General features: G+C 47.9%; 1 protein-coding gene across 2 annotated transcripts in view; it reads right to left on the reverse strand.

Annotated features, from left to right (window-relative positions):
- The window catches only part of SEMA3A (semaphorin 3A), a 633,443-nt gene that overhangs the window by 22,277 nt on the left and 593,086 nt on the right, over positions 1-18,080 (reverse strand). The gene's annotated exons all lie outside the window — the stretch shown is intronic.

An 18,080-nucleotide genomic window follows, 5' to 3' on the forward strand; every position in this document is an offset into this window, starting at 1 on the left:
TTGGTTCAAGCTTTACAGCTATGAGCAGCCATTAAAAAAGGGTTCCAGTCAATCATGCTTTTCTACAAAGCGACCTGGTTAATATCAACGTTAGGGATTTATGGTAAATCATATTCAAATATACTAATTCTGTTGTCACTTTTCATAACACATATTTAAATGTTAATGTAATATGATTTAGTTTTCAATTTTCAGAAAAGCTTTTCACCAAATAAAACATCTATTTTATTTCTCGTAGCTCTCCCATTTTGTGTCATTTCCCTTTTGATTTGTTTTCGTTGATGCTTCTGCTTTGTCAGTTTCCTCTGTGTCAGAGGGCTTACATGAGCCACTGCAGGGACGGGAAGCAAATCCATACTAACGTTGAACAAACACAGATCAAGCTACACGGCAAAGGCACCACTGCGGAAAACTGCTCAGGGTTTAGAGTCAGGATACAGCAGAGAGGATTAAAGCCCCAGAAAAGAGCTGTAAATCCATTTCTAATCGTCTCACTCAGCTTGCTGAGCACAAAAGTCAAGTTATGTTATGTTATGTTATGTTAAAATGGTTCTTGTAGAGCGCGCGGCTACTCAAAAAGAGTGTCCCGGCGCTTTTAATTGAAGAAGGCTGCAGTAAACTAACATAACACATTAAAAGAGAAAAAGACACAGAAAAAAAAGAAACAGCAACCAAAGAGGCCTACTGGATAAACAGCCAGGTTTTAAGGTCCTTTCTAAAAGCTAATAGGCCAGTGGCTCCCCGGAGGGAAAGGGGCAAAGAATTCCATAATTGGGGCGCCAGTAATCCAAAGGAGCGACCTCCCAAGCGCGCTCTCTTCACTCGTGGAACAGTAGCCAGAAATAAAGATTCTGACCTCAGAGAGCGAGCTGGTTGGTAAAAAGTAAGTCTCCTCTGGAGGTACTTAGCTCCCGACGCATGGAGGGCCTTGTATGTCAGAGTCAGAGCCTTAAAGGCGATCCGCTTACGGATTGGGAGCCAGTGCAAAGTCTGGAGCAAGCCCGCAGCACTGGTACGTCTGTTCACTCCGTAGATCGCTCTTGCCGCAGCATTCTGCACAACTTGTAGCCGCTGTAACAGGTACTCTGGCAGGCCCAGGTATAGAACGTTAGAATAATCCAACCTGGAGCCTATCAGGGCCTGTACAGTCAGCTTCCTGTGCTCCTCCGATAACAGGGGAAGAAACCTCCGTAGCATCCTGAGGATGCCGAAACACATGCCCGACACCCCCAGAATCTGGGCCTTCATTGTCAGCCCCGTGTCCATCTTAACACCCAAGTTCTTAGCCATTTGGGATGAACACGTTGGGGGGAACATGTCGATAGGCCACCAAGCCTGCCAGTCTGGCTCCGTATCGCACCCAAAGAAGAGTATCTCGGACTTGTCGGAATTGCACTTGAGGCTGTGCAGTTGGAACCATTGAAACACAGCCCCAAGGCAATCCCGGATACTCTCCCCCTCAAAATCTCCTCCTCTCTTACACGAGAAGATGAGCTGGGTATCGTCGGCATAGGATACGATCTGGGCCCCAAACGACTCCGCCAACGCCGCCAAAGGGGTCATAAAGATATTAAAGAGGGTCGGGCTCAAAATAGAGCCCTGCGGGACCCCGACTCCCAGAGGAGGCATCACGGCGGAATCTGGTGAGGCCCAGACCGTTTGCCGGCGGCCAGCTAGAAAGGAGGAAAACCAGCTGAACACCGTTCCCCGAAGTCCTATCTCATAGAGTCTAGTGAGAAGACCATCATGGGGGACGGTGTCGAAGGCCGCCGACAGATCCAACATCACCAGCATGGCTTTGCCCCCTGAATCCAGGATCTCCTTGATTGTTTCGGAGACCTCGTCTCTGTTGAGCGGGTACTACGTGGCATCAAAGGTGTCTGCTGGCGTTTCAATACAAGGAAAAAAAAACATATGAATCTGATTTTTCAAATGAATTATTAAATAGTTAAGAACATTACAAAAGACAGCAATATCTTACCACAGGGAAATATAACCAGGTGAAATTGTTCAAGTGTACCCAGCACAATAACTACTTCAATGTAGTGGCAGCTGACACAATAAAGAGGTTGTGGGGTGGGGGAGGGCAGGGGGGTAAAAATTAATTTAAGAAAAACCACTTACCTGAAGTTCCTTGTGCCTCTGTGTTCTGCTGTGCTGCTTCCTGGTCAGAAACAGCACGAGGGCAGCATCAGACTCCTTGTGCAATCCCTACACTTCTCTCATTCTATGAGAGCAGAACAGAGATAGGCCAGAGCGGGCTGAAAAGACACCCCGCTCAGGATAGGGAGTCTGTGCTGCTTCTGTAGCCCGGTTGTTCAATACATCCAGGTTGGAGAAACCTAAGTGCTCATATGTGTTTGGCCCGCCTAAGTCGGACGGACAAATATATCCGAGCACTTAGAAGTACACATAGCACCCATCCTCCTCACCCCTCCCTGCACAAGCTGGTTGAGAGCTGGCAAATAAAAATAAAATGATTATGGTATATTGTTGTATTTTTCCCTTGCTGACTCTGAGCCAGTGGGGTGATGTTCCTCCACCATTGCGGAGGAGCCGCCCCTGCTTCAACGTCCAGTGATGGTGCTAGTTGTATTGCCACACAAGACAAAGTGACCTTCCAAGAATGCCCAACCTCTTCTGGTCATCCGCGGTCCGTGCAGGTAACAGTGGTGGGGCGGTGGGGCTGGGTTGGGGTCGATGGATTTTGAGGGACGAGGCCAAGGGAAAATTAAATAAATACATAATTTTCCCTCAGCATTGTCCATCGGAATACACCCCCTCCCGGCCCCACCGCTGTTCCCTGCATAGACAACAGCTACTTCTGGCCATCATGGTCCAGTGATTGGTAGCATTTGCTTTTTGGAGAGGTAGAGAGGTGGACTAATGTCTCCTACCTATGCCTTACAGTATAATACAAACAATTGCAGCATAAATTAACCTACTGTAGAGTAGCATCTTTCAATACCTCACACAAATTCCCCTAAAGTGACCTCAGAAACACCTACAGAATACCTTCCACAGCTCTGTGTTGTGGCACTTGTGTATTAACCAATCTGGCTACAAATATTTTGAAGAGTGTCTAGTTGTAGCTCATAGATGTTTTGCCTGTAGTCAGTCATAGTTTACAAGTACATTACAAACTCAAGTTAGAAAGGGAAAATAACAGAAGTACCCTCAATCAGAAGTCAAGGTCACATGATATCTCATCTTAGAATACAACCAAGGCCAAAGAGAGTGTTGAAATTGGCATTGTATATACACATAAGCGGCGTTCATTTGTGTTCACTGTACCCCTTGTTGTAAGCAGACCGGATATCGCTAAAGCACTGACTGTGTTATCCCGCTAGCATAGACCCATGCACACACGTACACAACAGCCATTTTAGGTATCATGGTCTCCCAGTTTGCGATCGATCACCAGCGCCCCTTCCCTGACCCTGCAAGCTTCCCCCATGTACCCTGACTGCCCCCGCTCTCACACGCACAAGTCATGAGCCCTCCCCTCCCGCATGACTCTGTCTCTGAGAAATCACACCCCGCGCCTGACCAAACCCCTCCTGTCCCTCCATGAATACCCCTCCTTTGATGACCTCTTCCTCTGAACCTAATTGTCTACATGGACCGCAGGTCATCCCTTAGCCTGAGGATACAGTTCATTGCCCACTACTGTATGCACTCGCCTCTCTTGAAAGGAGCCACTATTCATCATGACCACCCCACCCCCTGAGATTCGATCAGGAGCACACATTCCAACGGAATCAACAGCACACTCAGCTGCATGACAGCCCCCTCCTATTGTATGGAGGATAAGGGCCCCTACTGTAGCCACGTGTTGGAATATCTTCGTACTTTACAATGTCTTGATTGTAATGAAGGATGTGTGTGTGTCATAAACCTGTGTATAAAAGACGAAGCCTCAGAGAAACTTGTTAGAGCACCTCCCGAAGACACTATGCGAGTGTCCCAAATGACATGCTCTCCTCATGAGTAATAAACCTTTTTCCTTGTCTTCCTGCTTCCAGTGCCCGTCTCTTTATTTGGTAATTATTCAAGATGGAAACGAAGAGTCGCCCTGCACCAGCAGCCTGGGCATCGGGTGCGATATGGGCTAACTTTTCTACAATTGGCGCCCAACGCGGGGCCCATCAGCGACATAAGGTCCGGTAAGAGAGGTCCAGACGATGAGGTGAACATCTAAATGATTGGAGTATACCTGCCTTGAGAGGGCCCTCGTCCGGCTGCCGATTGAATGAACTTCGCCGATTCCGAACGGACCTCTCTCAAATGACCTATTGTCCTGACTGGAATCCCACAGGACTGCTGCGGTAAAAACATGGAGAAAAGAGAACGATCGGGCGCTGGAAAAAGGAAGGCGAAGAACTGTCCACATGGTCCGGTCCGGGTAAGGTCGTGACACACGACAAATTGCGAAATTGATTGATTGATTGTTTGAAAATACTAGTATTACTTATTGATTGTTTTTGAGAGATTCTCTATTTGCAAACAAGCACAGAGTCGCCATACTCTGTTTAGTCTTTGCAGATAGTGAAGGATAGGTAATGCAGGCTTTTGTCCCCATTGTAATCCGTCATACCTATTTTTCTCCCCATTGATTGATTGATTGAATCGAGCATTGAATTGTTCGAAGTTGGTTCTCTTAAGGATCTTCTCTGTCTGCAAACGGGGAAGAATAGGAATATTCTCTCTCCCTTTGCAGATAGTGAAGGGTAGGTAACGCAAACCTTTAACACGTCGTACCTATTTCATTCCTCATTGATTGATTGTTTGCCCGAACATTGACTGTTTGGAATTGGTTCTTTTTGGAGGTATTCTCTATTTACAAACAAGCACAGAGTCGCCATACTCTGTCTAGTCTTTGCAAGTAGTGAAGGGTAGGTAATGCGGACCTTTGTCCCCCATTGTAATATGTCATGCCTATCTACTCCCCACTGATTGATGCACCAGTCTCACCCGGACCATTTACTAGAGAAAGGTCACCTGGCCCGACCAGAGAGCACCCCTAGTGAAAAGGACATATGCAATAATAACGAAGTGATCACTGTATCCTGTTAACAGAAACTTTAGCATGAAACAACCTGGAAAGAAAGGAATAGGAAAACGAAAATCAGTAGGCCACTGATGAACTTTTTATTAAATAACGAACGAGGAAACGATAACAATACTTAATGATAAAACCTATTAGTGTCCTAGAAACAAGAAACGTTAGAAATAAGCCCGTAATAAGAAACCGGAAAACAGTAAGAGAAACCAAGCGTGGCATTGCAACGGCCACAAGGCAACGATGCTCATCGCCCCTCACTGCCCCAAACGTGTCTGTCCCACCGCCTGCCACGCCCAAATAACGGCAAACTGGGAAAGATACAAGTCAGCAGACATCCGCCCCCATTCTGGAAATTTCCAAAGTGCAACAGGTTTGCGGCTACGCCCAGCCGGAAGCAACACATATAGGGCGGGTCCTGCTGCCAACAGTCGGCCGGAGATCATCACGTAGGGTGTAGCCGGAGGAGAGGCCGAGGCCGAAGGGACCCGGCCAAGGGGACTGCTACGACAACCCTGGAGAGTTGCAAGGGGGGGGAATGTCTATGTCCTCGACCCTCCCCTCTCTCTCCCAGTCATGGCAAGGAGCGTCCGGCCGCCATCAACCAGAGGCCCGGCCCAAAGACGGACGGGGCATTTCTTTTTTCTTCCATAATGGCTGCAACAACACTGGGGGGGGGGGATGTCTTGCACATGCCTCCGACCCCCCCCCCTCGTCCTCATCGCCTGGTCCGGCCATAACAAATGTCAAGCGAGACGCCGTGGAGTGCACTGGGAGGGAGAGGCGGTGCGAACAAGCCTCTCCCGCCCAGCTGCACCCTCAGCGCTCCAGGCGCCCGGAAAAGGGTTCTTCCACTGTGGCGATGCTGCAACGCCTCGCCCGGCAGGGTGGAGCCCGTCCGCTCATTTGACCCCGCGATCGCCGGTAGCTGCCGAACTTTCAAAATGGCGATCGACCTGGCAAGAGCGGGCCCAGCATGAAGGAATGGCCCGGTCACTTGTTGACTCCACCACCATAGTTCTCCACAACCTTGAAGATTCTAGAGGAGCCGCGGGAGTCCCCGACCCCCCGCAGATACCCCCGATAGGGAATGACTGCCATGATTGCCCACGGAACAATGGAAATGTAGCCGCAGGACGTCGGCGCTTCCATGCTGTCGCCAGCCTCAGTTTGAATGACTAAAATCCTGCAGACTACAGTTCGGATCAGTTCCGGTGAAAGCACAGTATGACCCGGTAGGAACATTGTTGCCTCCCTCCCCTTTTTGATTGATGGTTCAGACCACCGATCCTTTCTTTTACCCTTTTACGGAACTTTTGGACTGCCAAAAGAAGCCCTGGGCCAACCACGAGTTAGTAGACATTTAGACTATGCCTGGTCTGCCTGACTGCACCCAAAATGGCGCCGATGCAAATGAAACTTTCAACTCCTTGTTGTACCCGGATTGTTCAGCCCTAGTGTCATGAGATATGTATGAAGGGTTTTTTAACCACATGAATTGATATAGGATGTGTACTGATTACATGTTCGGACAATTAATGGATTCAGGATGTGTACTGTCAGTTCGGGAAATGAATTGATATGGGATGGGTACTGGTTATAGGTTCGGACAATGAATTGATATTGGATGGGTACTGATTATGTGTTCAGGCGGTAAATTGACATCAGATGGGTATTAATTGAACATTCGGACAATGAATTGTTGTTTAAGTTTTGCACATCATGATTATTGAAAGTTGGAAGCCCAACACTTATGACACTCGCTCATACTGAAGTCTCGACATGATTTTATTGCGCTTTTCGCACTTTTATTATGAAATAAACGACCACTGACTCCGCTAAAGTTTTTACTAATAAAGTATCCCCGCATCTACAGTTCCAGCCTGCTCCGTGGCCGGCCCACGGGTTTGTAGGCCCATATTTATGCACCGACATTCTTATTAAAGATTTTTGGAAAAAGCAACGTAGTTGTCACGTGTGAATTGGTAATTTTCGAATAAATGACCACTGTTTAAAGGATTAAAAAGTATAGTACGTAGAAATATTGCAAAAATGAAGGGTCCAAGTTTTCGTTGTGTGCGTTTTTCCTTTTTGGACAGCCAAAAAGCCACCGCTAAAGATCCTGGTGTTTAGCCTATACTTTATGTGCTACCTGTATAAAAGAGTCACACTAACGGTCCACCCGGGCTTGAACGCCCAGTTGGCAGGGACTGCATCCCGTGGAGATAAGCCGAGTATGCAGTAAGTAAAAGCCTTTCTGGGTTTATGCACGCTAATGTATCTATCAATGTAGCCCCTGCCCCCTTCTTTTTCCCTCTCTCTGCAGGTCACATCGGAATATCGATCAATGTATGAAAACGATGATCTAACGACGAAGAGACGGGAAAAAGGGTTTGATTATGGTACCTACCCGCAACTAGCAAACTATGACTATTTTCTCTCCCTGAACTTAGCGCCTGGGAGGGCAGCCTGAAGGGAAAACCACAAAATATAACTTCGCTTGGCACCCCGAATAGTACAACTAAAATGACGTGCGCTAATGAATAAGCATCCTACAATTAATTAAATAGGGAAAGTTTAAGGAATATTTTGAGGTGAGGTACATTTAAAATCTACTGCATCCTTCTTCGCACCCTCCTAGACATGTAACTTCAAGCTGCCCCATTGTTCTACAACTGACACCAACCGTTGTCTCAGCCTGGAAACGCATTTGCTAAAAATGACTCGAATAAACCACCGTGAGCATTAGCCCGACCAGGTTAGTTCATGACCAATTGCCAAAGGCGTAAGTGTGTACAATCAAAACCACCAGTAAGGGCAGCCGATGGTTAAAAGAGAAGAAAAAGGTAAAAAGAGCTTAGGATGCTAAGAATGCACAGCATACAGAAAAAGATAATTTTTTGGCCAATAACTGTTCTATGTTTTGTCTTGGATTTTTGTATATAATACATGTATTGTCTCCCCCGTCTGAGTTTGTGTGTACGTGATGCATGAATCTACGTCATCCCTCTGCTTGTGTTTCCGTGTTACTTAACCCCTGTTGTTCTGTGTTGTGCGCGCACTAAATGGTCCATTATTGTACACGTCTCTCTCTCTCTCTCTCTCTTTCTCTCCCCATGTCATACGTGTACCGAGTGGACCATTTAGGGTGCGGGCTCTCTCTCTCTCTCTCTCTCTCTCTCTCTCTCTCTCTCTCTCTCTCTCTCTCTCTCTCTCTCTCTCTCTCTCTCTCTCTCTCTCTCTCTCTTTCTCTTTCTTTCTCTCTCTCTCTCTCTCTCTTTCTCTTTCCAAAAGCCCCGTTTCCTCTTTTCGTGTGTGATGACGTTGTGCTCTACGGCACAAAACATTATTGGATTTTCCTCGAACGCAAAGGTGTTCAGCAAAATTGACCAAAACCAAAACAATTGTGACTTGCCATATTACTACCTCTCCTTTCTGCAAAACGATAGAACCCGAGTTGGTAATGAAGGAAAGGACAGGTAAGACGATGGATGTCCCCTAATCTGGCTTTTCCTAAGGGAACTATAACGTCAATGGTCTTCTGTTTCTCAGCTCGTTAGAAATACGATCCCCAATGCCCCGATTGTCCCACCCCCCCTGCACTTAAATGTGGATGTCCAGAATACCCCACTGCTCCTGATCGACCCCAGCTCCCTGTCCAAAACGTCCAGTTTCCCCCGATTAACCCCAGCTTCATGTCATCTACCCTCGAAAGCGAAATTGATGACTTTGATTAAATGTTCACTCCCCAAGAAGAGCATGTTTTACGTCCACCCCCTCCCCCTTCTTCATGACGATAACGCCCCACTTACAAGAGTTAGCCGATCCCGAAGGGAGATGTAAGATTGTCGATGCTTGGGTTAAAGGGAAGGGCGAGTCTCTACTTAAGGACTCGACTTTGAGTTTGATATAATACACTGTGTATAAAAGTCCAATTTCTCTCCACGTACGTCACGAATGAGCACCGAACAGAGTTATGAATTCCATAGCAATGCACTCCTACAGACTCCATAAATGACAACTTCTGACTGTGACCGATGAACTTATTCCTCACCTACATAGGATTGGGGACGGAATTGAGAGGTATAAATGTCTTCTCCTGCCAGTTTTTCTAAAACTTGTTTTCTACCCATTCAAAGATCCAATTACCGGAGGAGAGGAGCTGGACGTGATGCACAGCCTGGCCACAGATCATGGAACACGTGTGACCGCAACCAAAGGTGGAGCCGCAGAGCAACGAGACGCGGGACGAGGCATAACTTTCAAACTCAGCAGATGGAGGAATGAAGGGCTGCCTTGAAGCCCTCGACTCGCTGACCCACTTGTGCCTGAAGTCCCCCGTCCCCTTTTGAGTCCGACTGTTGGGCTCGCCTGCTCGTTGTCCTTTGCTCCCTTGGTCCCTTGGTATGTTCAAAGATCTGGCCCCACTCCGCCCTCTCTTCCCTCGATTATTCAACAAACTTTTTCATATAAACTTTGACTATGGACTGGGATTTTGCCACGGAAAAAGAAAGACACGCAGGTGCCCAGCATGAGGCACCCCTAAGAAAATGGGTTAGGAAACAGGACTGTGATCTAACAGCAGAGGACTGATCGCACCCTGCAACGCGTAAGGATGATTCCGAGCTGGACTTATAGCTCCACCGCCGGTGCTCAAAAGCGCCAACGAAAAGAAGAACGGACTAACAGTGTGGTGGCTCGTCGTTGAAAAAGACATTCTCACTAAGACCCCCTTCCTGAACTTTCTCCCTCAATTCTTGTTGCTTTCCAAAATGTTTTTGGTCACTTAAGTCCAAAAGTCTCATATAGCACTTTTTACTATATGTTGATGTCATTGAAAAGAAAGTCAGAACCTGAGTCTACAATATGTCGGAACGTTTTTCCTGATTGCCCTCGACTACGTGTTATGCCGATCTATGAATAACGCAGCGAATGTAAATTCATATGTACCGTATTCCGCCAATTGTATCGACTGCATATGGCTACACGCAATTTGCTAGCATTCGACGAACGTTATTTCATTGGCCACACATGACTATATGTACACTCCATCAGTTGGGGTAAACACAAATGTACTAGCTATGTTTAAAAGCGGCGACTGTTGAAATTGGCATTGTATATACACATAAGCGGCGTTCATTTGTGTTCACTGTACCCCTTGTTGTAAGCAGAACGGATATCGCTAAAGCACTGACTGTGTTATCCCGCTAGCATAGACCCATGCACACACGTACACAACAGCCATTTTAGGTATCATGGTCTCCCAGTTTGCGATCGATCACCAGCGCCCCTTCCCTGACCCTGCAAGCTTCCCCCATGTACCCTGACTGCCCCCGCTCTCAGACGCACAAGTCATGAGCCCTCCCCTCCCTCATGACTCTGTCTCTGAGAAATCGCACCCCGCGCCTGACCAAACCCCTCCTGTCCCTCCATGAATACCCCTCCTTGGATGACCTCTTCCTCTGAACCTAATTGTCTACATGGACCGCTGGTCATCCCTTAGCCTGAGGATACAGTTCATTGCCCACTACTGTATGCACTCGCCTCTCTTGAAAGGAGCCACTATTGATCATGACCACCCCACCCCCTGAGATTCGATCAGGAGCACACATTCCAACGGAATCAACAGCACACTCAGCTGCATGACAGCCCCCTCCTATTGTATGGAGGATAAGGGCCCCTACTGTAGCCACGTGTTGGAATATCTTCGTACTTTACAATGTCTTGATTGTAATGAAGGATGTGTGTGTGTCATAAACCTGTGTATAAAAGACGAAGCCTCAGAGAAACTTGTTAGAGCACCTCCCGAAGACACTATGCGAGTGTCCCAAATGACATGCTCTCCTCATGAGTAATAAACCTTTTTCCTTGTCTTCCTGCTTCCAGTGCCCGTCTCTTTATTTGGTAATTATTCAAGATGGAAACGAAGAGTCGCCCTGCACCAGCAGCCTGGGCATCGGGTGCGATATGGGCTGACTTTCCAACAAGAGTTTCATGACGCTACCATTACACCAGCGATGCTAGCCACACTGTGGGGCATATTATCAAGACAGGCGATAAAATTATCGCCGTTTTAGCGACAAAAAACTGCCACTAAAACAGCGATAATGGGCTTGATAATATGCTCTATGGAATTCCAATTGAAGCCCATGGTAAATGGGAAAGACATCTAACATGGGCTTCAATTGGAATTCCATAGAGCATATTACCAAGCCCATTATTGCCATTTTAGGGGCAGTTTTCTGCCGCTAAAACGGCGATAATTTTATCGCTGGTCTTGATAATATGCCATTGTGTTACGTAGCCACTTGAATACATCCGAATAAGCTGGCATGATTATTTGGAAAACCATCTTAACATCTGTATTGAATGGAACAGTGAACCACCCAATGACGATATCATAAGTAATGCTTCCCACTTGTGATCTAAAAAACCAATGAGTCTAGGAAACGCCTTCACTGTGAACCTCATTCAATCAGTTCAATCTGGTGGCACAAAGCTTGGAAACAAGAGTCAGGAAAATCAGCTAAGCCACCATTAGTAACCTAACAAAGCTTTTTGATAACTTTCCACAACACCTTCTCAAAATACTGTCTGCGGGGCTGGAAATGAAAGGGTTGTCCACCTAAACTGCAGATAAAAGTGTGGTTCAGGCCGGTGCATACTGCGTTCTTCTGCAGCTGTTTAAACCATGAATAATTTTTACGTCAAGTCAAAAAGGCTTTATTTCGATAAAATATTATCATAAAAGCAGGGCAAAAATACACAATGCAACAATTAAAACAATTAAAAACAATTTAAAATTTAAAAGGAAGCATGAGCATTCGATAAGAAAATGAGCTCGTTAGTGGTTTATCAAAACAATACAATAGGTAATCAATATGTTAGAAAGTTTAAACAAACAATAATGGCAATTTTTAGACCATTTTGGTGTTTTGATTTTTCCAATTTACAGGTGGTGGATATTAAAATCGATCAGTCAGTAGGTTAAAAATAGAATTAAACAGACAATTTTAGCCTTTTAGCTCGAATGGACCAAGCCCATGATAAAACTATGGCTATAGCACAAACATAGGATGCACGGCTATCAGAGATTAGTATCCTGATTGCGGCCGCGTGACTCCTGGTGCCCAGCTGCCGGCATAGGTTTTTAAGCCAGATCCTCCTGGGTCTCGCGTATTCGCTGCACTCGAACATAAGATGTGCCAGTGACTCAGGTTTGTCTAGGCATGCAGGGCAAAGCTCTGTAATTTGTGCACGAGATTTCCAGCGTGAAGTAAAAGAATAGAGGGGGAGAGTGCCTGTTCTGAATTTAAAATACAAAGCCCTATCGAAGGGTTTTTCAATGATGTCAAGGTACACTTCCCGTTTAGGTTGATCTTTAAACTTCAAGAAGTCCTCCGTGAGTCTGCCCATAGTGGATCTGGTATTCCTCTGAGATAGGACCCAGTCCCAATAGAGTTTCTTGAGAGCTAGCTTCGGGGGTGAAGTTCTATTTACCCATGCTTCGTTCAAACCCAGATTTACTAGCAGCTGCTTCATGTCTCTAAGCCATTTTATTTTGTGCCACCCTGGTAGTGCCATGATTTCTGCTAGGCCTTGCGCATATCTACTGAGTTCCTCCACACGCCACAGGCGTGCCCAAAGCAGCAGTGGACGAAATTTAGCAAGGTCATCAATTTGGCGACAACCTAGATCCAACATTAAAGGAACTGTGGGGGTGCCTTGCGGGAGAGACATGATCGCTCTACAAAATTTCCTCTCTGATGTAGGCAAGGCGTCGGTGACAGATGACCCCCAAAGTTCAGCCCCATAAAGGGCAGAGCTGACCCCTTTAGCCGAGTAGATCTCAAGAACAGTAGCTATTGGTCTTATAGCACAGGAGCGTTGTTCTTTCAGGAGAGCTCCTGTAACCCTTTTGTGTGATAGCAACATTTTGTCCAGGTGGGGGGTCCAATCCATTTTGTGAGAGAGGCGTATCCCAAGGTAGTCGAACACTTCTACCCTCTCCAAGAGTTCAGCATTTAGGATAGGAGGACGGGCTTGTTTTTTTGGAGGGTTCAACACAAGGTATTTGGTCTTGCTGGTGTTGATTACCAGGCCACGTTTGGTGCAAAAGGATTGGAAGTTGTCAAGGAGCCTTTGGAGTCCTGTGGGGTTTTTAGAAATTAAAAGGGTGTCATCCGCGAAGAGGAGGGTTGGTATGCGCTCACCAGCCAGGGATGGTTCGTCTGAAGGATGTTTCCGAAGATGCTCAACCACCCCGTTGATGTAGAGGGAAAACAGGGTGGGAGCTAAAACGCATCCCTGGCGGACGCCTCTCTCAACCGGGATGCTACTTGTTTTTTCCCCCCCGGGGCCCCACCTAACCTGGGCAAAGTTATCTTGATGCAGCCTCACAAGTAGGGATAGCAAGTAGTGGGGGAACCCCATATCAGCCAGTACGGTCCAAAGGGTCTCCCTGGGTACAAGGTCAAAGGCAGTCTTTAAGTCGATGAACGCGAGATAGAGACTGCCCTTGCCTATGACCACAACTTTCCAGTACACCATCATGAGCCTAAAAGCTTGTTCTACTGTCCCGGTACCCACTCTAAAGCCCGCCTGATGGTCAGAGAGGATTTTGTTTTCCTCAATCCAGTTTAAGATTCTAACCAGCAAGACTTTACCCACTACTTTTTGGGTAGTATCTAACAAACTGATAGGCCTATAATTAGATGGGTCATCTCTGGGGCCTTTTTTATAAATAGGGACCACCTCAGCCCCTTTCCATGAGGAGGGTATGGGGGCGCCCCTACAGATGGCAACAAGCAGGGAGTGGATCAGTTTCCCCCATTTCGTGGTGTCAGATTTCAAAAGGTCACCGGGGATGCCATCCAGGCCAGCCGCCTTTTGGGGGATGATGGTACTTATTGCATAGTCCACTTCCTTAATTGAGAAGTCGATGTCATTAGGCTGGATGGCCCAGGTTAGGGTGGACAACGGTGGAGCCTCCAGCCCTCCATCAGGATCACAAGAGACAGTAGAAGTAATATGGTCATCTTGACGGGTATATAGCTTTGAGAAGTGTTGGACCCACGCTTGACTAGGGATACTGCAAGTTATCAGGTCGCTGTCAGGCCTGTTGCGAGCTCTTATAGTATCCCAGAACCATCTAGAGTCTTTCTTAATGCTGGCTTCTTTGAGAGTAGACCAGTAGGCCTCTTCCCACTCCTTTTTTGCTAGCCCCAGTGTTCTCTTGTGTGCTTTCCTGGCTGTCTGTATAAGGGTTTGGGACTTGCCCTTAACGGCCTCAATTAATCTAGTCTTGGCTTTCCTGCATACTGCAGTGTACCAGTCGTGAGTCCCTTTGGGTTTGTTCTGGGGCATATTCTTCCCCTTGGTGCTCCTTACCCAAAAGACTTCTCCTATAACCTTGACAGCTTCCTCGAAAATGGGTGTAGCCCTATCAGCTACCGTGGCTAAATCAATAGTATTGATCTCTGCTTGTGAAGCTATAAGGACCTCTTCTATAGTAGAAAGTTTGTCAGCGTTGCTGGCAACTTTGCTCCACTTTAGGCGTCTCCCACAAGAGGAGACACTGTCCCTTTGGCTGCATTTAGATGGGACTAAGGGTAATCCGTTAGGCCAAGGGTTCATGATGGTTAAGGAGAGCGAATTGTGGTCACTCTCCACAGTTGGTGTGATTACCATATCATCGACCGATCTCCAGAGCCCCAAGCTTAACAGGATGTAGTCAATCCTCGAGGTATGGCCAACCCTGTTGAACGTTGGGGCACCCATCCGATCAGAAGATGTACGGCCATTGGTGGCTCTTAGCCCAAACTCCAGGGTCAGTGCATTTAACTGGACTGCACTACGGGTCCATCGTTTAATCGGTGGGATGGAGAGTGCAGGGATACCCCATCTGCTGTCTTCCTCGCCTAGGTCAGGAATTCCATCCAGGGGTAGTGGCTCATATGTGCAATTAAAATCGCCTGCTACAATGGTGTGGTCAGCTTCTTTGTAATCCCTAAGTTGCGCTTCGAGGTCAGAAATTACAGACGAAGTGCACCCATTCTTAGTGCCTCTAGCATAAACATTGTAGAGATCTAGGGTCAAACCTCTGCGGTGATTAGACAGAGAAATACCCAAGAGATCTGGGTTATTTGACTGCTTAGGGGTAATCCGGCAATTAAGGGAGACACTTACCCAAATAATCAGCCCCCCCCGAGGGACGCCCCTTCCCTTGCCTGGGTTTTTCTGCTGGAACAAAGTGGGTGACAAACCCAACTCGATAGAGTGGTTCAATGCTCCAGGTCTCCTGGAACACACATATCTTGTGAGCTTCAACCAGATCGCTCCACTCAGGCAGACCTAATTTCCTGTGGATCCCCGCGAGGTTCCAACTAAGAATTTTTATTGTATCCTTAAAGGTCTCTCCTCCAGTACCATGGGTGTCTCTAGGGTTACAGGGAGCTTTACTAACTGCATCTAGAGCTAAGGGCGTTAATATGGTCATACTGGTAGCCATCACAGTTGGAAGGTTGGGGCGTAGGGGGTAGGATGTGACCAAAGGGGCCTCCCCCTCTCCCCTATTAATATCAAGGTGGGTGGAGGGAGCTTCATCGGGATTAAGTCAATCGACTTCATCCAGTGCGCAGAATCTATTCCAGTGGGCAAACTGGGAAACAAAAGGGTCGAACAGAGGAGCTGGACCGTGCCATGGTTGCTGCCACTGGTGAGTAATATGATGCGGGGCGTGCATGTACCCTCTGTTAGATGGGAAGCTAAATCTAGATGGGTTCTGTCTTGGGGGCATAGGTAAAAAGTAGGACAGGGGAAGAGGATTAATTTAGGTAGCAGGTCCACAAGAGGGTGCACTACATATATAGTTCACCGCCCCTGTGTCCCTGAATTTAACAGTAATTACATCCCCTGCTATGGTCTTAGTATTTCTACCCACCCACTCGCCTCTGCGCACCGTGAGAATTTCACCACTCATATGAATGGGTAAAGGTTTGTGCAACTGGAGCCACTGGGCACACTTGTTTCTCAATTCAGTGTAGGTTTCTCTTCTTCCCTCCTTCAGTGGGGGTACGCCCGTCAAGACAACCACAAAGGGGGAGACTTCCGGTGGTAAATTGATTGTTTTAAAACGGGCCGGCCTTGCCCCTGAATCCTGAGACTTATTTGAGGGAGAAGTTGAAGTTGGGTTTGCATTTAGGCCAGTGGGACCCTTTGTTGGCTGATTGCTCACTTTTTTTGGACCGGTTGATGTCTGCGTCTCCGGGGAGGGACCAGTCACACTAAGGGTTGGGGGAGATACCACAGATTTACCCCCTGGTTGGATCGAATGCTGTATTATTCCTCGGTTATCTGATGGAATTTTGGCCTTGGTGGAAGAATCTCTCAGAGGCTTGCTGCCAGATGTGTTAGCCAGAGGCACTTCTTTGGTCTTCCCGTGCGTCTGGATAAGCACATTCCCGCTTGCCATGTTAGCCCATTTTGTGTTAATTAGCGACGTCAGTCTATCAATTTTAGATATAAGAGGCTTGATTTGAGCCGCTATCGTTGCTTCGAGGTCCGATTTCAGATCAATTACCATGTTTTCGACCCAACAAGGTACCCCTATTGCAGAATTAGGGGTAGGTGAAACAAGGTTGTGGTTCCTGGTGTTAGTTTTATTCTTTCCCTTGGTTTTAGAGGCCTTATTGGCAGAGCCAGAATTCCCTGGTTCTAAGGATACAGGAATAGCACCTGGCCTTGATACTTGGGGAAGTTCATCTGCGATTGGCTCTGGCTTTTCAGATGATTGGCAGGCTTCTAGGTCGGGAGTGGCCTCAAGGTAGACATATGACGGGTCAGAATCTGAGTGGGTGACCGATAGGTCGACTGCGTTAGGGACAGTATGCGAGCCCACAGCAGGCGAAGGTAAGGGGAGGGAGAGATTAAATAGGGGCTGCTGAGAAGGTGAGCTTACAGTTGCTAAATGACCCAGAGACGAGCGTTTAGCATTCATAAGGTCCAAAGATACCCGTTTCTCCAATAGAATAATACTGTGGTCAATAGTCTCATTGACCCGGGAGATGAACTGGTCTATAGGCCCAATGACCTGTGCTGCAGCCATTGCTTTTTTGGTGTTACTTCTAGTTCTGCCAGGCATGGTGGACATATTTTAGAAGGCCTGGGTTCTAGAAGTTGACAGTAGCAGCAATTGGAAGAGTTGTGGGTTGAAAATGAAGACCAAGGGGGGTGGCCCGGTCCGGTCACTCCCGGGCACTAACGGGCAACAACGGGCCCGCCCTTTGCCCGCGATGCGCGTTAAAGGCCTTGCTTAAGTTTGTAAAGAGGGAAAGGGGGCGTGGCACTGGGAGGGGGCGCGGCTCACGCGGGAAGAGGAAACAGCTGGTGGTATTGGACGCTGTACCTCGCAGTCCCGGGGCCGCGCCTCTCGCCTCCTCTGCGGCCTCGCAGGTGACTTTCTCCTCCCTTGCAGGCACAAAGAGCTGGGAAACAGTAAGGCTACTCCTGTAGCGCTAGGCAAAGTTCAAACGCTGGAAAACCTCAAGACGAGCGGCTCCCGCGAAGCGGGGGCCGCGAGAGGTTATGAAGACCTTGATGGGGGCGGGCACTGGGAGGGGGCGCGGCTCACGCGGGAAGAGGAAACAGCTGGTGGTATTGGACGCTGTACCTCGCAGTCCCGGGGCCGCGCCTCTCGCCTCCTCTGCGGCCTCGCAGGTGACTTTCTCCTCCCTTGCAGGCACAAAGAGCTGGGAAACAGTAAGGCTACTCCTGTAGCGCTAGGCAAAGTTCAAACGCTGGAAAACCTCAAGACGAGCGGCTCCCGCGAAGCGGGGGCCGCGAGAGGTTATGAAGACCTTGATGGGGGCGGGCACTGGGAGGGGGCGCGGCTCACGCGGGAAGAGGAAACAGCTGGTGGTATTGGACGCTGTAACTCGCAGTCCCGGGGCCGCGCCTCTCGCCTCCTCTGCGGCCTCGCAGGTGACTTTCTCCTCCCTTGCAGGCACAAAGAGCTGGG

Source organism: Lissotriton helveticus, chromosome 1_1, assembly GCF_964261635.1.
Source record: "Lissotriton helveticus chromosome 1_1, aLisHel1.1, whole genome shotgun sequence".
Classification (NCBI taxonomy): Eukaryota; Metazoa; Chordata; class Amphibia; order Caudata; family Salamandridae; genus Lissotriton; species Lissotriton helveticus.